The sequence below is a fragment of the Pholcus phalangioides genome, unplaced genomic scaffold (genome assembly GCF_987345545.1).
Source record: "Pholcus phalangioides strain wild (caught in Gottingen) unplaced genomic scaffold, Ppha-v1.0 ptg000004l_1, whole genome shotgun sequence".
In the NCBI taxonomy this organism is placed as follows: Eukaryota; Metazoa; Arthropoda; class Arachnida; order Araneae; family Pholcidae; genus Pholcus; species Pholcus phalangioides.
In genome coordinates, this window is record NW_028301597.1 from 14,027,222 (window position 1) to 14,051,101 (window position 23,880).

Consider the following 23,880-nt stretch of genomic DNA (forward strand, 5'->3'; position numbering starts at 1 on the left):
ATACGTACACTGATCAGGCGTTAAGATGTTAGAAAGCTGCAGAAGCAAATATTATTGGAATTCTGATATATTCTTATTGATTAGTTTTTGAAAATTTTCGAAATGTCATGATTCAAGTCTTGAATATTGCATGTTTCAATTGTGTGAATTTTCGTTTTCAATCTACCATGACAAGATGGTGCATGGTAGTACATATGTGAGACTAAAGGACGAAACACATTACACTGATGTAATGTGATTTCACGTCATGTCAGAGACGTTGTGAATTCTGATTCGTAACGTAAGAATTATCCCACGTCACAGAATTATCCGCGTGACATGATAATCACGTCACGTCAGTATAGTGCAGGGGCGACCCAAAATCAACAACACGATCAAATTCGCGACCCATGGACCAATTTTGAAATTACAAAATGTTCTTTAATTCTTCTTATTAATTGTCTGACCATATTTCATGGAGGGAGAAAAAACAGGACATTGCCAATTCTCACCAAAAAACCACCAAACATTAAAAAAATGGATGCAATTAAAGAGCTGTCTCAAATCACAGTGGAATAAACTGCAGATGGATTTGTACGAAAGTTATCTACACACCAGCGTTTCTCAACGGTCGGGAAGGGATATCAGCCACACCCAGAGCTGTCACAAGAACATCATGGGGGGCCCCCGGCCAAGTGATTTTTCTGAGATCCTACCTGGCAAATTCTCGAAAAATTCAACTACTTGTCGTTTTTCTCTCTTCTTCTTCTCTTGAGGCCCCCGGGCCGTGCCCATGTGTTCCCATGCGTTAAGATGGCACTGGTCACACCGTCCGTAAGATAATGAATCTCCCGTTATGTCTTATGTACGACTTTTTGAGACCGAGAGCTTGACTCATAAAAATTTTATTTATTAGGCCTCGGTCTCCAAAAGATAGAGAATCACAGATTTATATAATAGGAAGGTATGCAAAATAAAGCGCTAGAAACAGATAATACGAATAAAGAGAAAATCAAACTATTTTATAAAATAACTTCAAAAAATGTTTACTTTACATCAGTGTGATCCTTGACCTTGCATAACTGTTGAGAGCTCTTCAAACTGTGGGTGTATTTTTGAAAGGCAGCATCTCATATCATGTTCTGGTTGTAATCTGCTTCTATTTTTAGTTTTCATAATAGCAAGTGTAGAGAAGCCAGCTTCACATAGGTAAGCACTAGGAAATGGGTGCAAAACTTTTATAACTTCATTGACGATAATAGGTTTTTCTTCTTTCAAACTTATCCATAGTGTTTGTTAAGGCGACTGCAATAAGCTATATCTAGTGTTTGTCTTCGAAAACGGGGTGACGTAAAGCTTCATCACTTTGAATCTCGATGACTTCTTCTTGGAGACCTACAATAACTGAAAAGTGTTCGGGCAAGTCTTCAACATCAATATCAAATGGATTGCGCACCCAACTGTATTTTACATCTTCTGGGATGTATCGATCGAACTCAAGACAGATTATGCATGTGCTCAATTATAGCATTTTTGCTTTCACCTAAATAGCTCCGCATTTTCATCTTCTAAAACTAGGCTCAAATTTGGGAAGGAGGCTACTTTATTTCCTTCTATTTTCTTTTTCCACAATTTCCACTTTCCTTTGAAATTGACAGCTTTCAAACCACTAAACCAATTATGTGTGTGATGACGACCTTGCGTAGAGGTACTTATATATACAACTTATTTAGTTACGCAAATATATCAGAAAGGTAGGTTAATTTCAACATCAATTTTTTATCAGAAAATCGAGAGGTCGAAGGATGATTTTTCTCCAACAAAAATATTTCAATTTCCTGGCGCGAGGCAACAGCTCTCTGAAGAATATTTCTTCGAGATAGCCCTCTCACTTCAGAATAATACAGCAATGGATATATTCAGAGCCCATTTCCAAGCAGATTTGGCTGAATATTCTATTATTAAGTGACCTTGCTTTTATGAAATTGACCATTTAAATTACCTCTTTCATAACAACACTCAAATCTTCTGACAGCCTCTTGGATGCAACATTTTCTCTGTGCAGAAGACAATGAAACGCCATAACTTGCGAATTTATTTATTCACTATTATGCAGAGAGAGAATCCCTGGTGTGCTACAAGAATAGACTGTGCCCCATTAGTACAGACGCTTGTGACACTGAGACCAAGACAAACCTTCCTCCCTGAAAAATGAGTCCGTGAGATTGAAACTGTTAGCACCTGTAATACTGGTGGTGAGTGGATTGCAAAATAAAAATTCGTCTTTCTATTGAAATCTCCAGCAAAGCGTGCATAAGCCTGTGAGCGTCTTCACTCACGTCAGTGGTTTCATCCAATTGCAGACTAAACCGTCTGTTTGTTTTGATGGATGAAATAGCTTATTTTTTTATGTTTGTCGAATTATAAAAAATACGCGTGCGTTTTGCGTCATTGCGCAATGGTATTTGTTTAATTTTTTTTGCGTATTCTTCACCACATGTAACGCAGACCATATATATATATATCCATAGGCGTACGCAGAATTTTCTCGAGAGGGGGGGGGGGGTTCAGATTTTTTTTCCTTCTGAGAGGGGGTTTTACTTTTTCCCTTCAAAATAACACTATAATCTAGGCTCAAGGGGGGTTAGAACCCCAAAAACCCCCTTGCGTACGCCAATGTATAATAATAAGGAAGCAAGAGTGGCTTGCTGGACAGAAAAACTGTCTTGTTTCGATTATCAATGCTTTGCCGCTTCAGTTGCTGTTCTTTACTTCTGAAGAAACTTCGTTCTTTACTTCTGAAGAAACTTCGTTCTTTAGTCGCTAAAGAACTGTGTGTCGCTAAGCACCTTCAAGGTGCTTCTTTAACTTCCAGTGATTCGTTGCTTAGCTTCATTACATACGGCACATTGAGGCTTAATGATCCCTTGAACATGTATGGATGTGAATCCAAAGTCTAGGAAATCATCTTTATATTGACGTTTGGCCATATTTGGGGACTTATGAAAAACACATCATTATTACAAAAAAGGAAAAGTTGAAAAAATATGAAATTTATCATAGAAGACAAGTACACACACACACAACAAAAAGCACAAGCAGGACGAAAAACAAGTGCTCACCAGCACAAAAAGACGAACATTAAAAAAATCGAATTTTTTTTTTTTTTCACAAAAAATCCGGCAACCATAATGAATGGAATTAAAAATACAGGTGGTCACTGCGACGTCATTCCCAAAAATTCTCCAGTCTTTTGTTCGAGACCCAGACCCTGGATAAGATAATCTTATCAGTAAGGGAATGTTTCCCACACTGTCTTCACGAAGAGAAGAAGAGGTGGGACGACCAGGCAGGGGAAAGGATTGGCAGATGTGCCTTTTTGTTCATCTCCAAAAATTGCTACTACATCCTACATTCATACTCTTCAATATGTTCCCATTTCCATGTTTTGTCACGTGTTAAACACAAAAAATGCTAAACATGAAAAATATTTTTGGACGTTTTCTGATAAGGCTCGGTGAGAGAGAGAGATAGACCTATCTCGGAAGCCTTTGGCTACCCTGATTTACCTAGATTAAGAACCCCTAGTGTTGTGTGCTTCGGCCTTAAATGCGCCTGCTCAGCACAGTGTGAACGTATCTATAGAAGACTCACAGGTGTAATATTATAACATACGCATTACCACGTGGTCCCACGTCACGTCAGAGTAGTGTATAAGCACCATAAGGTTTTTGAGTTTTGGAAGTTCTTTATACCAATGTATACCAGGACGTCAACCGCCACTACGTACCACAATCACTTGAAATTTACTTATAGGGAATTCTGTACTACAAGTAGAGTAGACCGATGTTTCTCTCAATGCAATGAAAGTCCGTTACGAAACCAAAGCCCGACTTAGACTTGATGGGGCCCTGAGCAAAAGAAGTATGGGGGGGGGGGGGGGAGCTTGACTGTGGTCGAAGAGGTTTCGTACGTCAGCAAATACGGCACATGTTGTTTGTAAGCACACTAAAAAAAGGATATGCAGTATTTTAGATAAGAAATGTAATGTGAAATTCCCCATGTGTGAAACATCTTACAATAAATGTTTTTTTCATACTCTAATATGAACAAAATCGTTGATTTTGTCTAAATCTAAACTTATCTTTAAATCTAAACTTGTCTTTTGACAAAATCTAAAATTTTTGAGTTACCTCAGCTTCAATACCCAATGAAGCTAAAGAGATGATAGTTTTTCTTGTAAAAGTCTTGATCGAACCGATATGATTTTAACCTTTTTAATAAGAATGATCTTTCTCTAGAACGGTTTTATATTGGTGATGTCAGTGATGATTAAATGCTGTCTCAGCATTTGGAAACGTGTCTTCTAAACACAGGAGGAGATAGACTTGAAAGTCTGGGAGGGGGCACGATGATGTCAATTCATATATACGCAAATACATTAGGTCAGTCGGCTTTACCTTTGAAGCTGGGGGGGGGGGGGGCTGCCCCCCATGCCCCCCCCGTATCTCCGCCCATGCTTCTACACCTCCAGCGTTATTTAACACTAGCTACAGCACCCGGCGCTGCCCGGGTTTTCTTGAATTACTGGGAGACTGACAAACTGACAAGAGCCATTATAAAGGAATAAACTGTATTACGCATATACTGGCAGCATTAAAGAAGTAGCAAACCATTGTAAAGGCATATGCATGTCTCAAACGCATCGTTAGGGTACCACAGTAGCCAAAGTAAAAATTCCGAAAGCCTGTTAAGGTCGAGAAATCATTGTAGCCCGTAGTTTTTTGGCCCATTTCGGGCATTTGCCCTGCTCTGAGAAACTTTTAAAGTAGCCTATCTTTCAATCCGGGCCCTGTTTGGTATATGCAAAATTTGGCGGCAATCGGTTTAAAATTGTAGATCCTCGCGATTGTGAACTACCGTTATATTCGACTTTTACTGTACTTCTTCGACCGTGGACCTCCCTGTAGCGAAATAGTTTTTTTTTTTTTTCTGTTTAGTAAACAGAACTTTGATTGCAATTTTTTGAACTCATAAAAAATGCAATGGCCAAGTAAAATAGTCAATGTGATTTCAACCTTTTTTTTAGCAAGTCCTATTTGCTGCGAAGTACAAAACAAATAGTGTATTTGTTTGAAATCGCATTCAACCAAGCGGGAGAAGGTAATGCCAAGAGAAAAGTCAATTCTGCTTTTCCGAAAAAAATGTAAGTCTATGGAAACCACAGTATTTATGCACATGGTAACTATAAATTCAGAAATAGTGATTTTTTCTTACTCGGTCATTTTGGCTACTATGATGATCTCTATAGTGTAGGTGAATTTTTTTCTCTTTCAAGAAAATCACCATGTTTGCAGCAAATAAATCAATTACCCAGACCGAAATACTCATATCCACCAAATCATGTAAACTGATTTGATGATCATCATGAAGTTGCCTCTACATCGGGGATCTTCAACCGTTGACACACCACGGACCACATTTAAAGTTTCAATGAGGCCGGCTGGCCACTTCGCTATACTACACGCATGTTATGGAAAAAATTCGGCGAGTCATATGTGTGTGTGTGTTGAAAACCCCCCATCCCCCCAAATCTAGATGATTTACTTACAAAACCACTGCAGAGGAAGGAAACTGGGTGAATTTTCGATATTTGAAATTTCGTAGCGACCTCCTTGCTTGAGCAAATGCCATACTCTCTTGTTGTAGTTTGTTTGCTAGTCAGAATATAAAAAAACCCGGGTATCGTGAAAATTAGGCGATTTTGCTGTTAAAAATAAATTATTTCTCTCTCTAGAGTCTTTAATTAATAATATATATCGTGTCTCCACTCGGGACCAGTGTTCGCCAATGCGCATCTAGATGCGTGATTCACGCATTACAATTCAATTTTACTCCTCCAAATTCTGTTGCGGAGTGAAAATACTCCTTCAAATATTAGAATGTTTTTAATATAGTTATTTTTCTGTTTTCCCATAAAAAATTCTCTTTTTATAAAATTGTCCCTTAAAATTTTGAGAGAAGTGTAATTACTAATTAAATATGACATGAATGTCGCTCTCCACTTGTTAATACAAGATATACGGAAGACTGGATGTTGTGAAGATATTTATTATTTGAGATGTTAATTTTTTAAGGACAGAGCACTCGTCCGGCAATCGAGGGACCCGGGTCCGACTCCCGGTAGAGGCAGAGATGAGTTTTTTCCTTCCTTAAAAAATTAACATCTCAAATAATAAATATCTTCACAACATCCAGTCTTCCGTATATCTTGTACTAATTAAATGATTTTTTTTCTAATAACACTACTAGGGAAATGGCCCCAAATAGTCATCTGCTTAGGAAACTACGTAGAATCACGTGACATACGGCGTCAAACATTCGCGAGGCGATTTTCATCATCTTTCTTTTAACTTTATTTTCCGTGCGCTCCGGTTTGTTATCCTCGCTTGACATGCGCAGAAGCACTGTTAGGTTTAGTGTTCCGTTGACTGGACAGTAAAATCTATTCATGGAGTTCATATTTAAGGCGGTTTTTTTTAATTCAAAAGGTTTCGGAAAAGTCCTTTTAATAATTACTGCACATGGGGTTCTCCCTCGATTTCGATTAATTGGTTAGGCGAAAACTTTTTGGGATGTTTTAAAAGCTTCGGGTCTCGATCTTATTATCTTTTTTGTATGCAGACCGTGGAAAATGAACCGGAAAGATATCAATGTCATATCGCACCTGCATCAAATACTTGGAAATTTGCTTCCATATACCGGCCGGCACACGTGGCTAACTTGAGCACCCTATACCAGGCACCTTCAACCGTTGGCACAATGTGAATCACGTTTGACATTTTGATTGGGCTCGCGAGCAACTATAAGCTACACTTTCTTTCTTTCAAACCGATTATTTGCCCAGGTCTATAGCAATTTATTACCTAATGAGTTGCGCCGGAAGTATAAGTGTGTGTACCTAACAGTCTGAGTGCGTATCTATAGTGTTGTGTCTGATTTTTCAGTGCTGCCATCCATATTTCAGAAAGTGAAGCGTAATGATTGAATGTTTGTAGGCCTGTTGCTCTCTGTGACGAGACTTTTTAACAGGGAGATCAGCTCGCATTCAAGTGTCGAAGTTGGGAACCACAGAAAACCAACTTCTAGACTAAGCTCCAATACACAAATATTACCAAAATGTTCGGCGGGCCATGCGTTGCAGACCCCTACCCAAAACATTTATGAACGGCAGAATAGATAAATTTCCTTCTGATGAAAGCAAAAACAATGGAACGGCCTATTCTTTGGCCGCCAAGAGAGTTGGAAGCTGAAGTTCATCGATGAAATTTTCGGAAAATCTTTCAAAAATCGAACGACAATGTTCAAAACACAGTGGTACAGTAATAACATGCACAAATCTGATATCATAAATATATTAGGGTCTCCCATAATACACACAAAACACTTCCCGGCACACGCAGAATTCGCCCATGTTTACGAGATGTACATGTACGGTTCAGTGGTGCGCATACCCTTTACCCTCAAATCTCAATCAGGAACAAAAAGCGTTAAATGCGTTGCGTAACCCTAAAAATGATAACATTGCAAGTTGACCTCTAATATCCGTTGAGAACTAAATTACTCAAAAGGCGATCCTCCTTTCGTTGTTGTCAGGTTTAACTTCGGAAGAAGAAAATGGGGAAATTTGGGGATGTTGAATCGAAGACATTGGCGTACGCACGGGGGAAGGGTTCCAACTCCTCAAGACGAGATCATAGGTCATTTTGCAATAAAAAACGTAACCCCATCTCCCCGAGAAAATTCTGCGTGCGCTTATGATCGAAGATAAACGCCATTTATATGAAGTGTAACAAGGGTCAATGCAGAAATTGGGTTTTTTTTAAAGATGGATCCACTGCAAATGGCGATACCTTTTTCGGCCAAAAATTTGGAGCAACTGACTCCTTTGTGCCTCCCCTCCCCCACACCGAGTATCCAGTAAGCCATCGATTCCTATACTATTGGTCAATGCTATGTAAATGCACAAAGCGTTTAACTCTTAAAATGCGCAAATAATTAGAAAAATATACTTCTCGATATGTGCGAAAAGGAAAAATTCCCTTTTCTTCCTCTGCTATCATCGGAAATCAATGCGCGATTGGAGCAGCAAGCAAATAAATCTCAACGCCACTCTATGAGCGATTGAAGCAATTTAAAGGTTGAAAGTCTTTGCGTGACAATTTTTCTCCATATCGGCTACTTGTCACTTAAACGAATGTTGCTACATGCGAAAGAGAAAAGCAAATGCCCGGGACGAGTGCCACGGATAGGTATCGATTATTAATATTCATCCTGTAAAACAGCGTTTCTCAAACCTTTCCGAACTTTAGACTCAAGTTTGAAACGGACCACCAACTTCACGTCTTTTTCTCATTCGAATCCACATGAATTTTTCTAATATTAGTTGCGCGCACAAATAATTTGCATCTCAATTAGAACCGAATTCACAGTTCCATTGCCGGAACAAGGTGATGCTGTCAATAAGTTTGACACTAATCTGGTAATCGCATCACTATATTCACTTGATTGTTGTTAATGTCCGAGTTCGATGACTATGTGATGTTTCTTATAGGTTATTACGCCGCGGTCCTCAAGTAAAAATACACTACAACCAGATGTTTCATGTCCCCTCCCCCTTCTGCGGGACACTCATCATCAGCGAATAGCATCCCGATCACGTATCTGAAAAATATGCACCAACGCGAGTTTTTCATCGGGGAGAATTCCCGAAGAATATATTGTAAATATAGTTAAGCGTTGAACGCGGTTTTACGTATCAGATTATATCCATAATTTATCTCAACGATGGACCGTCACGTCAATCGACCAAACTAAATCGGTACTAAATGGTTCGAGTAGTAATAGATTAAGTGGTTTGGATACACACAGAGATTACAATTAATTACCGAAATCAAGAAAGCGGCTAATGCTATACATGGTGATGATTCAAATCCCTTGGCCGCGAATCACTGGCGAACCGTTGATCCCGGAGGCAGACTTCCAATTAGAAGTAGTATCGGAATATAACGTGTAGAACTCAGATACGTCGTTCATATCGCAAGGGTTACAAGAAAATTAGCTTTTTATTTGGTCATCACATCCTCAAAAACCCAATTGCAAAGTTGTTGCCCTGTCTCTCTCTCGCGAGGCCAACAAAGAAAATTCCACGTTTCTAAGTGCAATATTAGCAGAGATATTTTTTTCAATTGAAAAATCGGAGTCAAAGAACAGCTTAAACGGGGAAAGAAGCGCCGCCCCCCCCCCCAACTTTTCTCTTCGAATTTTGAATTCAAATATCTCGGAAAATCGCACATAAAAACGTGGAATATTTTTGTTGGACTCGGGAGAGACAGGGCAACAACTGTCTAATTGGGGTTTTGGGGACGGGGTTCCCGTCTCAAAACCCCAAAAAGCTAGTTTTTTTTTTCTCTTTGAAATTTTAATAACTTCCCCCAGCAATGGGAAATAACGTGTGTGAGGTCTCCATATTATCCGGATAGTTTTCTAATTGTAAGTATGCCTCTTTTAGGTTCAACGGTTCGCCAATAATTCACAGACAAGGGACTTGAGGCATTACCCTGTATTTTAAAATATACCCAGGGCACGGTCGCGAAATCCTGCAGCAGAGCCTTTAGGCTGGGATCTTAAGCGGGGGGGCCCCAGACCAGACTTTTCAAGGGTCCTCTATAATAGTAAACTTACAATGTGGAAAAAACAAAAAAAAATAGCAATCCCGGACCCCCCTGGGTTATACCTCTGTCGCCCCACCCTTTTTGGTGACCTAGGGCCCGACTTTGACTTGTGGGCCCCCCTCCCGGGCAAAAAAAGCTGGAATTATGGGGGGGGGGGGGTGCTCCTGCTAGTGGGACCAAAGATGTTGGTTTGGTCAGTTAATGTTGTTCAGATTCTGGGGGGGTCCTGGTCAATGCTTTCACTTGCTCAAGTGGAAATCGGGCCCTGAATACACGAAAGAACACGCAAATGCGCATTTGAAACAGTAAAATCCTTTTGGACCGAAAATTATTGTTTTCGTACTCGAACTATTTGTCGAACGTGTCAACCGCCAACCTAAGTGCGAAATGATTAGCCGATTGCGGGGCTCGAGCTCACGACCGTTCGAACATCAAACATAAACGAGCTGCTTTTGGTGCAATAACGCCATCCCGATGGCACACCTACCTCCGCGGCAAGCAACCCGGCCGCCATGTTAAGTCCCGGGTCGTTTCTTTTCGTACCGATTCGTTCGCGCCGAAGCCGCAAGAGCCACGGCCACAGCGACCGGAGGGGAGGGGGGAGTCGATATTTTTGAAATCGTCCCACAGCAAAACGATACAATCGAACCGGTTCGTGTGAAAAATAAAAACAGAGAGAGTTATATACTTACGTAAAACAAGAATGTGAGAAAATATCTTTGACGAGATCAGCAACCGCGCGAGATAATCTACCCAAGCGCCATCTGTTGCCCAATGACCGAACGAACACTCAGAGCGCCAATTCCCGCCACTCCTGACATCGCCAATCCACCCACCGATATTCCCGCCTAAAGTGGGATGCACTTCAGTCCCTCGTGTTATAAGTGGCGTCCGTATTATGTGTGCGACAAATAATATTCTCTCATTGTGTGGCAAAGACCCGCGGGAAAAAACTGTGGCTAGAAATATTCCCAGCACAGAAGAAAAACGACAGCACAAAAAGAAATTATTTCTGAGGAACGATATTGAAATCGATGAATGCGTTGAACGGGGCCGGCGCCAGGCATGAGGCGACCGCCTAGGGCGGCATGTTTACAGGGGCGGCATTTTTTATGACAGATTTGTTGCGACGGTGTTTTCACTCTCGCTCAGATCTTCACACATCGAAATCATTTTGAGGGAAAACCAGAGTGGGTAAATAAGCACAATACTTTTGAAATACTATTCAACTCTTTGCTATTGAATACTCAATTCATTCCAATACACGAGGGTTGGGCTAACATTTTTCTTTTAAGCTATAAATTCTCTTTTAAGGGGGGGGGGGCTTGAAAAGTCTGGTCTGGGGGCTCGCCAGAGGTCTCAGCCTAGGGGGCCCTGCTCCAGGATGTTGGGGGTCATGCACTTCCAAAAACTGCCGCCGGTTTCTCCAGATGTGCTGGACAGCTGGACATAGACAGCCAAACTATATCTTTTACAGTTTCATCCATTCAATTATTCAGGAAGGTTCGAAATCACATAAGTGATGATGGGAACCTGGGTGCATCTGGTTGTTCGGGTTCAGATCTCTGGTTTCTGAAATTAGGTTCCGTCTCTTCTTTGCAGACGATCTTTATCAACATTTTTCCACTTAATTTTCCCTTTGGCCAAATACCTCGGCAAGTTTGAATTCGTTATGTTCATCTTCGACAAATGCCCCTTCCGGCCAACACCATACTAGAGATAGGCCTATCTGTAACATGGTGTTGTTACGGCTCGTTTTTGCACGCCAGTGGTTCTGTAAGGGTGCATCGCAGCTCCTAGCCAATCTTTGTTAGGGGCGTCGTGGTGAGCTTGCGATATCCATGTTCATTGCTTCGAAGTGGGTCTTTGTTAGGCTGCTCTGGGGAGCCGTGGATGAACGTTCACTAGGCCAAGAAAGCCGCTGGTGAGGTTTGAATTTTCAGAGCCACTACAATATACCTATATCTGTTATCGGAATCGTCTGACACAGACACCTCTTCTTGTAAACAAGGTGCCATAAAAAAGCCGCTAGATTTATGTCATTTTTCTGCGTTTTGACCTAACTCATTCCCCTATTGCAATTTGACAGCCCACAATATCGCCAACCAAATATTAGTTCCAAGGTTGTCTCCGACGGATATTCTGGGTTATTTATTGTCTGTGTCTTCCCTATGGGATTGGACCAGTGTTTCTCAAAGTGTGCGCCACAGCTATTAGGGGCGTCGCCACCCTTTGTCAAGGGCCAGCGAGCCGATTGCCGATTTAGTGCTTCGAAGCGGTTTTTTTCAGACTATTCTGGGGAGCCGCGGAAAAAGGTTGTCATTGCAAGGGAGCCACGAGTGGCAAAAGTGTGAGAATTACTGCTCTAAATCATTAGTGTGATCCGTCCCTCTCCGAGGACGCGACCACACTTTAGGAACCACCGTTTTTCGGGTTTTTGACATGAAAAAAGAAAACATTTTCTAGATATTCATATCCAAAGAGGAGACAAAAACATTATTCGCCTCAGGCGGCGAAATTTCTAGGACCGGCCCTGGCGTTGAACAGAAATCTTCATCCTGAACATTAAATATGCGAATGAATCGGTTTGAGGGAAATAACAGGGCCGCAACTAGTGAGGAGCAGGCGGGGCTAATGCCCCGGCGCCGAACCAGAAGGGGGCGTCGAATTCACACTTTAACTGCTTCTTCTACATTACAAGGGGCGCCAAAATGAAGGCTTGCCCCGGATGACGAAGTATCTAGTTGCGGCCCTGGAAAATAATGTCCATTCGAAATAAATTACCAAGTAGACGAATACAATTTTCTTTCCAACGTGTTTTCACGACCCAATCGAGCCAGAAACAACGTGCAAAGTGAATTATTTGGTGAGCGAATCCATGACGAAGTCGCCAAGATATAACTAAGTGCTCTCTCGTAATGGTTTGATTCAGATTTACAACGAGGGCGGATTTATAGCTTTTCTACCTACAGGCTATTCGCATTTCGCCGGCATTCTCCCGTTCTAATTTGATGATCATTTTTGACCATCATTTATCAAAATTTTCCACCCCTCTGAACTTGCAGCCCTGGGCTATAATAGCATGCTTAGCTTCTCCCCCCCCCCTTATAAATGCGCCTCTGATTATGTGAAAATGGGTTTTATTTACACCGTGTTTCTACTCAAAAAACTCGCAGTCAATTTTCCTACTCGTAACCAAATACGCGCGCACAATTGTTTTTTTTCTAACTGCGCTGTGTTTATTTGTTGCTGCCATAATTTCCGAAAATATGTTTCCAATGTTTTCCGATGTTTTACACAGGAATCATGCAATAATATCTATCTACCATAGCAATTCGAACGTTATACGAATGCGAGAGGTTAGGGACTTATCGTGCAAGTAACGGAGCTTCATTTTCGTATAATACTTAAATTCAGATGTTTTTCCAACTGCGGGTACGAAGGTTTCGGTTTACGAGCGACATTTTTTCTTGTTTCGACATATTTCGTACATGGCATCCACATCCTTGAGCAGGGCCCCTAAACCTGACTTTTCGCGGGACCTTCGATAGTGAATTTATAGCATGAAATGTCCCGGAGCTAGAACCCTGTCGGCTCCACCCTATGTGTGAGGATTCCATATAACGATATATTGTGTGAGACATGATTCCATATAACGATCTTTTAAAAATTGTTCTGCCATTGAATACGATTCCCCTTAAATAACGATTTTCTCAATTTAATCATGAAATTAAATGATCGGGACGAAACTTCATTGAACGGTATTTTTTCCTCGATTAATTTCTTCGATTTGATTCATGTGGAGATTTAAACACTTTTCTTCTTCAAACAACTTGTGTTATCACACAACCCACTTACAATAAGAGAAAGTGGAGGCTGATGGGAGCCTAAAACGCAGAAATTTCAGTGGGTTTTTTTTTCAAATATTTTTCACATCTGAATGGCAACAATCCAGATGCTGCCATTAATCCCAAAAGAAAACCATTCCTGATTACTAGAGAAAAGGAAAGACAAAAATCAATTTTTACCCTGTAAAGTGAGTTCGATTTTTTCTTCGAATGATTTTGAAATATGAAATTCCTTTGCATTTGTGAAGATCGTGGATTGTGTGCGAATTCATTCGATTTAACGATTTATTCGTTATAAATGCATCTGGAATTGTTTGTGCAGATGCCACGCAATCTGCAACTTTTCTTTTTCTCCAGGGAAGTTGGATTAAAATTGATGGCCCTGATCTGCAAGGCCGTAGCGGGTGGGGCTCTTGGGAATCAAGTTCCCGCCCCCTCCCCCCGAAATGTGAGAAAATGACCGAAAAGGGGAAAAGAGGATGGCCAAATCTATTGTTCTATCACTTTGGTTCCCCCCCACCCCCCCAGGAACGAAATTTCTGATACGGGCCTGATGATCTGGTAAAGAGGAATAAGTGAATATTGTCAAAAATATGCGAGTTGTACAACACGTTTCTCTTTAAATGTGCATTCATTTATGCAGGGACGTAATTAGGATTTTTGCCGCCCCCACAACTTTAAAATTCGATAATTTTATGATGGTGTTCTTTGTTCCCACCTAAAACTGCTGCGGGCGCGGTAGCCCGGTCGATAAGATACTCGCCTAAACTACCAAGGGATGTTTAGAGGCAGTGATGGTAACTCGTGGGAAAAATTGGTCCACATGGGAAATTTCTTGGCGTTTGTGGGAAATTTTGAGAGTTCATCAAACAAAAGAATTTTTATTGAAAAATATATATAAATGCAGAACAACGCTTTTATAGTGTAAAATACTTGACTGCATAATTCCACCAACAGATGGCAAGACAATTTTCGGATTGTGTGGGAAAAATTTCGTCAAAAGGGAAATTTTGTTACCATCACTGTTTAGAGGTGTCGCGAGTTCGATACCCGGTTCGTCCTTGTCAGAAAACTTTCCTGACACAAGGGTACAACGGTACAACAAAAAAACTGCGACTTGACCGCAGCAAAAAAATTGCTACCGCAGGGAATCTCCATCGAGGGGTTAGCGCACCAACCTCTCGATGAGTATTAAAAAAAAACAAGCCTGTCGTTTGAAATCGGCAATAAATTGTAGGTCCCGGTCTATAGCCCTCGTGTGCAGAAAATGACCGTGATGCGACAAAAATGAATAAAACTCCCGCCCCCCTAAATGTTGCCACCCGGGACAGTTGCACCCCCCTGCTCCCCCTCCCCTCTAGTGACGGCCCTGATTTATGTGTAAAAAATCTGACCCACACACACACACAAACCAAACGAAAAAACAAGAAAAAAATTCTAATTTAAAAACAAAAGAATTGTTTTCTGGGTAATTTCTTCCGAAGTTCAAATATGTATACAAATTCGCATGTGCGCAAGGCAGCCACCCGCATTTTGGTGCCCCCTTGTAATGCTGAAGGATAGGTTAAAGGGTGAAATCTGCATCCCCCTCTGGTGCGACACTTGAGGCAACAAACCCGCTTGCCCTCTCCCAAGTTTCACGGGGTTAGGGTCATTCCTCCCCCACCCACTAGTGCGGCATAATTCGCATCTGTATGTGCAGCAGATTCAGATTATACGCACGAAAAATTATGGTTTTAACGTTTTATTTCTTTTTCACGAGACAATTTTTTTATTGCTTGCGCCGTCTTTTGCATTGAATAATGTTATTACGCGCTCGATAGTCACAAAAAATCACTTCGATCAAAAATAATTCAACTCGAAGTGAGATGTCTATAAAAAATAAGGCTGTTTTTGAGTCCAAATTATTGGACTATTTCCCTCATCTAGGCTATGGTACACTAATCCGGTAGTACGGGGCTCTATCATGTGCTGTAACGGTGAACCAATACATATAACGTTTTTAAACGCCAAGAATTCACGCCACGGGGATCTTTCTAGAAGAGGAAGAAAGAAAAAAGGCGCCAGCAGTTGAAAGAAGATGTTGATCACAATGCTGCTTCACATTAGTACTTTTTTTTTTGTGCTCAAACCACTGAAATTCTCTGAGATATTCATTCGATCGGATTTCAAAATTGTAAACCTTAATAACAAGAAAAATCTACCTCACCTCTTTTCTTCCCTCTTGAAAATGTAGAGATGATACAAAGGCTGCCAAAGTGGGTTATAAAAGAGCGCGAAAACGTGAATAGCCTACCACACGTACAGAACGATATAATAACACGGAGGGAAAAGAGGTTTTTCGTTGGCCCCCAGGATGCTTGAATGCGCCAACGTCATTGGAAAAGTTCGCCAAGAAGGTTCAAGAATCCATTGTGCCCTCGCTTCGGGATGTGAATCGTGTTTTTTTTTTTTTATCGGGGTTCTCAACTTGCGTACCGCGGAGCCCTTAGGGCTCCTTGTGCACTTCCCAGGCTACTCCAGGACCGTAAAATAAATCCACAAATTTGATAGATAAATTTACAAAAAACAGGATTCAAAAAGTTTATTTCGACCCTGGACGGATCGCGTGGTCATCCTCCCTTGAGTAACACGTTAGAATGTAATATGTATTTGTATCTATGTTAATGCATTGTCGTTATATTGTCTTTACGTGTTAATTAAATTTCAGTTTCAAAAAAGGGGCCTACGGGGCTCCGCCGTTGAAATCATGGACTAAAAGGGCTCCGTGAGTCAAAAAAGGTTGTTTAAAACCGCTATTTTAGATATTGAGGGTATCGCGATTTTGAAGCTTTCAAATTGTGAGCACGCCAATTGTGGTTGTCAGAAAAAAACTTTTTTCGGGTGAGAGGGAGAGAACCCAAATAATAGAATAGATTGAGCCATCTTATATTTCTCATACGTCTAGCATTTTCCCACATTTCGGTAATCCTCCCTCTAAACTTTGCAGGCAGGGCCACGACTGGGGGGGGGGGGTGGGGAGCAGGCGGGTCTCGTGCCCCGGGCGCTGGACCCCGAGGGGGCGCAAATTCCATTCTGAAAGCTCTCCTTCAACATTACAAGGGGGAGTCAAAATACGCGCCTACCCGGGTTAACCAAGCATCTGGTTGCGGCCCTGTTTGCAGATCACCAGCTTCTGTCCATATCGCCAAACAGCAACTTGTGTGCGACTCTACTTCCAACAAAGATCGTGGACGAAAATTTTCCCTCTGAGAATTGCAGATGGCGTATTAAACAAACGTATGGCGCCTTTTCCATTATTTTCATTTAACGAGTTATCAAACAGATTAGGAATGACATTCCTAGACTAGGGGAATTTTTAAAAGTAATCTTGTTTTTCTTTCCCATAATGATCCGCCATGCTTATAAGACTTCCGGCATGAAGCATCCGGAAGAAAATCGTAGAATTTTCGATTGATTGTATAGTTGAAGACATTCATCAAAAGGATGCCACAAATGCAGAAAAGTTAATGATATTGCAAATGTTGAGTTTTTGGACTGGAGATTTTGTGCAATTTCTATATAGTTAGCTTGGGCTTTTTTAACAGCATCATAGGGCCCTTTGACAAACTGATTCTTCTGAGCCCCTCTCCACCAGCTAAAAATATCGGCCTACCAATTTTCATACTAACTGACGCAAATTCAAGCAGATCTACGAGACCCTCGGGTTGTGTCCGGGTGAGACCCACGCATTAAAAATAAGCCAAGTTCTACAGAATAAGGATGTGAACTTGAAAATGCGCAAATCTTTATGAGTAATTAACGGATAAACTGCATGGTTTCAGGAGTGTTATCGTTAATTGTTATTACCCGTACTCTTTTGTTTACTCACATGCTTAGAAATTCTCTATGTCAATCTCTGACCTAGTCTCACGCTCTCTAGGTAGGGCCGGGTTCACGGTTATAAAATTTTGCCGCTATTCTCACATTATGTATTAATTTTCTTAGCCGCTCATTCCTAAAATTTGTCACCCTGGGCTATAGCACGCAAAGCTCCCCGTAAATGCACTAATGCCTGCGAGTCAGGGCCGTCTTAAGAGCATCATGGAGCCCCGAGCCAAATGATTTTTCTGAGGCCCTACCAGGCAAATTTTCGAAAATCTCAACCAGATCCCATTTATGTGAGGCTCCCTTTTCTCTTGAGGCTCCCGGGCCGTGCCCGGGTGGGCCCATGCCTTAAGACGGCACTGCTGCGAGTAATACCAGCCATGCTAAGATTCAGTGGTTGCTTTTGAAGCTCTTTTGTGAAATCCTAACAAGCAGTCAATGAGAGAAAATATCTTTATATAAGTGTTTTTTAAAAAGATTTTGAAAAAAAAAGACTAAAAATCTAAGGTCGGTCTTTAGAAGAAATGGAAAATAAAATTCCAAAAACTTCCACAGGTGTTGCAAAAGAAAAAAAAAAAAATTCCAACAGATATTATCAAAGACTTTGCCAACAGGAAAAAACGGGGAAGAGAGATTTTCAATGTCCATGCAGCATAATTCTGCCTTTAGATTAGTTCCTTCAGAAATATAAAACTTCATGTACTTTTTTTTTCATTTACAGATTCAATATCGAGTAAAATATACTTTTAGGGGCCGGGGGGCAAAACCATTCAAGTGCTTAGGGCTTTCAAATATTTCAATCCAGCCCTGGGTCTGGGGGTCTGAGTTTCAAATTGTGAAGTGTGACATGGTATGGTATTGATAAAAGCAGTTTAATTCTTTGCTCAGACATAAATACTGTAAAACGTTCGTTATAACGACATATCGCAATCACGAGGAAAATTGTCTTTATAACGGACTTTTCATTATAAGTGAATTTTCCCTTTTTTTCCGCTCCGTCAGTTTATAAAGCTGTAGAAAATTTGCTTTTTTATCTGCACTAAAAACGTCTTTTAACGGATGAACAGAAAACTCTAGTCATGAAATTAATTTTTTGTCTCACAACAATCAAAAGAGAATTTTATGCATAATTCTTTAAGATATTTTTGCACAGTTATCAAAGTGATTTGATCGATTAACTGACCAATTAAATTCTCAATATCACAGTTCATTTCCATGTCTGTGTGGACTTGTCAACATTTTTTCGCTAATCGGAAAGTTTGTTTAGAACGATTTTTTCAGTCATGGTCACTGGAAACGACTTTGGTCCATTAAAATCATCACATAAACCATGTATATAGTGGGAAAGCCCAAAAATAGGAAGGGGGGTATGAAACAATTTGATATTTCGGTGTCAATTCTCTTTGTTCGAAGTATTTCCGAGCAGAGCTGGACAAACATCCTAATATTTAGGTACACGATCGGGCGTGTGACTTAAAATAATACGTGCCCGAAAAATATTACTAAATACTATATTTTACCAGCTTTACTTATTTGATTTTAAAAATCATTCCTCATTGTTAAAACGAAAGCACAAAGTATCTTTATTTAATAGTTATTAATAATATTTATATAATTCTCTTCAAAAAACAAGTCATAAAAAGCCACAAATTTTTAATCTAAATCAGTTTCCAAAACTTTTTGTTTCATCGCCCCCTCCTTCGAAACATTTCTCTTCCCATCGCCCCCCAACTCAAGCCAACCCATAAGATCCTGTACAAAACTCAAAGCTTCTACCACCCCCTGGATCATTCCCAGGGCCGTCTTAAGAGCATCATGGGCCCCCCGGGTCAAGTTGTTTTTTCTGCGGTCCTGCCTGGTAAATTCTAGAAAATTTCAACTGAATCTCATTTTGTGAGGCCCCGAGCCGGATGGGCCCATGCGTTAAGACGGCGGTGATCATTCTATCACCCCCAGGGGGCGATATTGCCCACTTTGAGAAACACTAAATCAGTGGTTCTGAACCTTTGGAAGCCCGCGGCCCGGTTTTATTTATTTTTGTAAGTGGAAGCCCGGTCAAATACACGACTAATGGAAAATGAATGGGGAAAATGCAACGGCAGATCAGTCGTGGCCCGGTATGAATGATATCACGGCCCTGTACCGGGCCGCGGCCCGGCAGTTGAGAAACACTGATTTTCATCAGTGAATCATCACCTGAATTTTTCTTATTACTACTGTCAATGTTGATGTGATGAAAACCATCCCAGACTCTCTCTGACTCTTATTTGTCGAAATTTTGTCAGAAATTTTTTTCCCTATTCCCCCCACCCCATTCCTTTCGTTGTTAAGACATCCCATTATATTCTGGGTCAAATTCATCAGTTTCTGGACTGTCGATACTGATCCTCATAAGATAAATGCGGTCAATAATTGAAACTCGGTGATGAGATCAGTCAATTATAGTTTTCCACGCTGTTGGCGTGAAGTGAATATGAAGTGAACAGTGAGTTACTGTTCCCTCCCCCCCCCCCCCTCCCAGTGGCAAAAATTGACCTTTCATTGACATTTCATACAACCAATCACTATGTGGATTCCAAACAATTCTTTTTTAAGTTCCATTATTTTTTTGCATTCCATCAAGTTTTTATTTTTCGAATCAAATGCTATTAATCATCTGTAAACTACAAGGAAAGTGAACTGTTTCCAATCTCAGAATTCTTAAAACTTGCCACCCCTTAAATGTTTCCGCCCGGGTCAATCACGATCTAGTTCCGACCCTGGGTACATGTACTATTTACAATTAGTAAAGTATCGCACTGCATTAAAAACTTTTATTTTTGTTTATCAAATTTTTCACATTATCTGTATAGGGGTCATTCAAGTATTACGTCAGCATCGATTGGGGGGGGGGGGGGGGTTCTGATTTGCTGACTTTTTATGACGGGGGGGGGGGGGTTTGGATGATGCTTACGTAATCAACCACCCTTTATGAAGATATGAAATATTCTTAATGGCATCTTATTCGGAGCGCCAAGAACGGAAAAAACCTTTCGATAGTTATTGGGCACCTGAACTAACATTTTATCTATTGATAAGTCCCCTACAGCAGGGTTTTCCAACCGGTGTTTCGTGCGGAACCCTTGGGTTCCGTGAGAGCTTTTTTGGGGTTCCGCGGAATCAAAAGGGACGAAACCCCGAAATCCAGGAACCCTGGTAGCTTGAAAATTTTTCTTGTTACTGTTTCAAATGAAGGAATTTCTGTTGAGAACGGGTACTCTAAAATAATTCAGAGAAAATATTGGATAATCGACCAGTAGGAGACAAATATACAAAATATAAGTCGTTCTCAGCGAGAACTTTCCAAGTGGGAACGTTAAATGGAATGCACTTTATTTTTGTGAATTCCAGTAGGCCTTGATTCCTTTTTTTACTGGTATTTACATTAGTTGCGCAAAAACAATAAAAGATTCGTAAAATGATCAGTTATCGAATTGTAACATATCTTTGATAAAGATGATGAAACACTTTAAAAGTGTCAGAAATGTATGTCTGTTCAATATGATTCGAGCCATGATGAAGTGTAAACAGGTGGACCACGCCAATTATTATTAGTCATTTATAAATTTTGTCAAATTAATTACAATGCAATTTCCTCTATACATATTGTGTTTGATTACGATCTCAACTATCAACGGGCTCCTGAAATAATGAAAAAATAAGTGAGTTAATGAGTTATTTCTGAACAATTTTTTCCCTTCTATTTTTTTGGAGGGGCCGCAAAATTTTTTTTGCACCGGGCCGCGAAATTTCTAAGCCCGGCCCTGGGTCAGAAAATAACGCCTACATAGTATTCTGAAGTTTCTAACGTGGAGCTCCATACTGACTCCATTGTTGAGAGACCCCTGCTCTATGGGAATGTGCATCGTCATTTAAGTCTATGAACGTGTTCTGTTTCCGAGTTATGTTCCATGCAACTTTTTGTCTTCCAGTGTGTTTATAAATTGTATTAATACACAGGGGCGTAGCCAGAAATTTCGTTCGGGGGGGGGACCACTTTCATTTTGGGGGGGGGACCAAAGTGACAGAACAATGGATTTGGCCATCTTTTTCCCTTTTTTCGGTCATTTTCTCACATTTCGGGGGGGGGGGACCAGACCCCCAAGGCCCCCCCCCCCCCACCTCGCTACGCCCTTGTTAATACATATATGGTAAAAACTCTCTGTCGGGAATCCGCGTTTCATTTCAAATAGCTTCTAAAGAAACGTATTTTATGAATAAAGAATATCCACTTAATGGGCCCGTTTTAGTTCGTCATTTATTTTACTAGAGCAAAGATGTATTTTCCATGCATTTTTTCTGATTTTTCATACGATAAATGTAATTGAAAGATGGCCTTACAAATTCTGGCCTGAAAACCACTTGTGGGCACGTGAATAGTAATTTCTTAAAGGGGGAAGGCACTTTCAGCATCTCATATCCTGAAGCCGGGCCCCCAGACAGATTTTTGACGTACTCATGGCCAGGTTTTTACACGAGCAGCTCTAAAACAAATTTATAGTGTAAAAATAGACAAAAATGCATAGGAGTTCTTCCAGGGCTGGAGCCCAGTTAGCCACCCTCTTCCCATGACCCATTGAGAGGCCATGATTTTTTCGATGCTCACTCTAAAAGTGGTCTTCTGCATGATCATATGAGCTCGAGCGTTCTTTTGGGTTGGCATTTTGGTTCTTTGGAAGGATTTCAGGGGGCATATATAACTCACTACTTGAACCACACCATTCGAAAATGTCACTGACAGACGAATGTCAGCGCTCGTTGTAACTAAACCAAAAAAGAAAAAGACACTTTGGTCTCCCAGACTTCTTTGGCAATTTTGGGGAAAAAATGTTTCGACTGTGAAACTCAAACTATATTGGACTAATGATTCTCTGAGAAAACTAATTTTTGATACATTGGGCGCGGTAACCCAAGTCGATAAGATACTTGCCTAAGGTACTACAGAATGTTTAGAGGTATCACGAGTTCGATAACCGATTCGTCCTGGGCAGAAACTTTCCTGACACAGGGGAACCAGAAACGGCGACAAAGATTACTACTGGGGAGTCCCACGCCGAGGGGATAGCGATCCAGCCTCTTAGTAGGTAGGAAAGAAAAGGCTGTCGTTCGGAATCGGCAATAAATTGTGGGTCCCGGTGTATTTAGTCCTCGTATACAGAAAATGACCGTGGTGCGACAAAAATTATCAATGATACATTTTATCGAGGTGGGAATACATTTGCGAGTTTTTGGAATCGCTTTACTGATGCGCCAAAGGGACGATGAACCAGTCTCTCATGGATGAAAATTTTGTCTCCTGGTTCACCCTGTCCATAATATACAGAAGCGGTTCTCATCTTTTTTGTCGCTCGGAGCTTTTTAGTACAATAAAACTTCGATTAACCCTCACCGTCCGAACCAGCGCTGTGACGGATAACAGAAATTAAGTTAAAACTCTTAATACATATGTACAGTAACGCGATTTCACTGCGGGCTTGGGACGAAAATTAAAATCCTTTAAAAGTGAATAATACATACATATATACATTGTTGGCGTACGCAAAGGGGGGGGGGGGATCCCCCGAGCCAAGATTAGTGTTATTTTGCAGGAAAAAAAGTAACCCCCCCCCCCCCTAGAAAATTCTGCCTACGCCTATGAATATATCTGTGGTGTTTGGTCAGAACATATCTCCAAAAATGGCTTTTTGATCTAGTATTAAGTCATGCTAATTATAATTAACTAGCTGATACCCGGCGACGTTGCCCGCCCCGTAAAAAATTTATATATGTATAGCTTATTACATATATAAATTTACATTATTACTTCTTAATCAAAAAAATTTCTGCTTCAAGAGAAAATTACTTTTATATTTAAATATTTTAATTAAAATCTTCAGGCAATCGCTTGTGGATACACAATATTTTTTCTTTTTCCATCTGGTGTGTAGATGTACAAATTTTTGCTATTACCAACACGCGAACAGGTGACGAAAAGGTGTGAAAAACAGGCCTCAAGTAAGTTGATACCTGCCACTGCTAACGACTGGCCTTGCGCTTTGTTGATTGTCATGGCAAAAGCTAAACCAATCGGGAACTGTAATCGCTTGAAAGTGAATGGCATTTCTCCAGTGATAATTGGGGTACGTGGAATGAAGACGTCTTCTTTTGGCACATCCAGTTAGAATCGTTGCTTCAATGATGCAATTGTGCAATTTCTTCACGCAGAGTCTGTTGCCATAGCAGAGTATCGGTTTCTCCAAATTTCTTAAAAGCATTACAGGTGCTCCGACTCTGAGGGTCAAATTGTGTGGTGGCACACCCGGAATATCCAAAGAGTTCAGAAATTCTGCAGGATACAGAACTGTCTGCGCTGTGTCTGTGACAGTGTCAACCGATTTGTAAGATGTGGAGTCTCCCGGAATAATTTTTAGGAT

General features: G+C 40.7%; 1 protein-coding gene across 3 annotated transcripts in view; it reads right to left on the bottom strand.

The window, feature by feature from the left end:
• The window catches only part of LOC149086573 (histone-lysine N-methyltransferase eggless-like), a 128,172-nt gene extending 112,314 nt beyond the window's left edge, over nt 1–15,858 (bottom strand). For 2 of the 3 annotated variants that reach the window (XM_089230928.1, XM_089230926.1), the window contains exon 1: nt 15,771–15,858. The gene's annotated coding sequence lies outside the window, so the exon portion shown is untranslated. Of the gene's footprint in view, nt 1–10,405; nt 10,474–15,770 lie in introns of those variants that run through there. The other variant, XM_089230927.1, reaches the window with a different exon arrangement.
• Between the last annotated feature and the right edge of the window lie 8,022 nt (nt 15,859–23,880).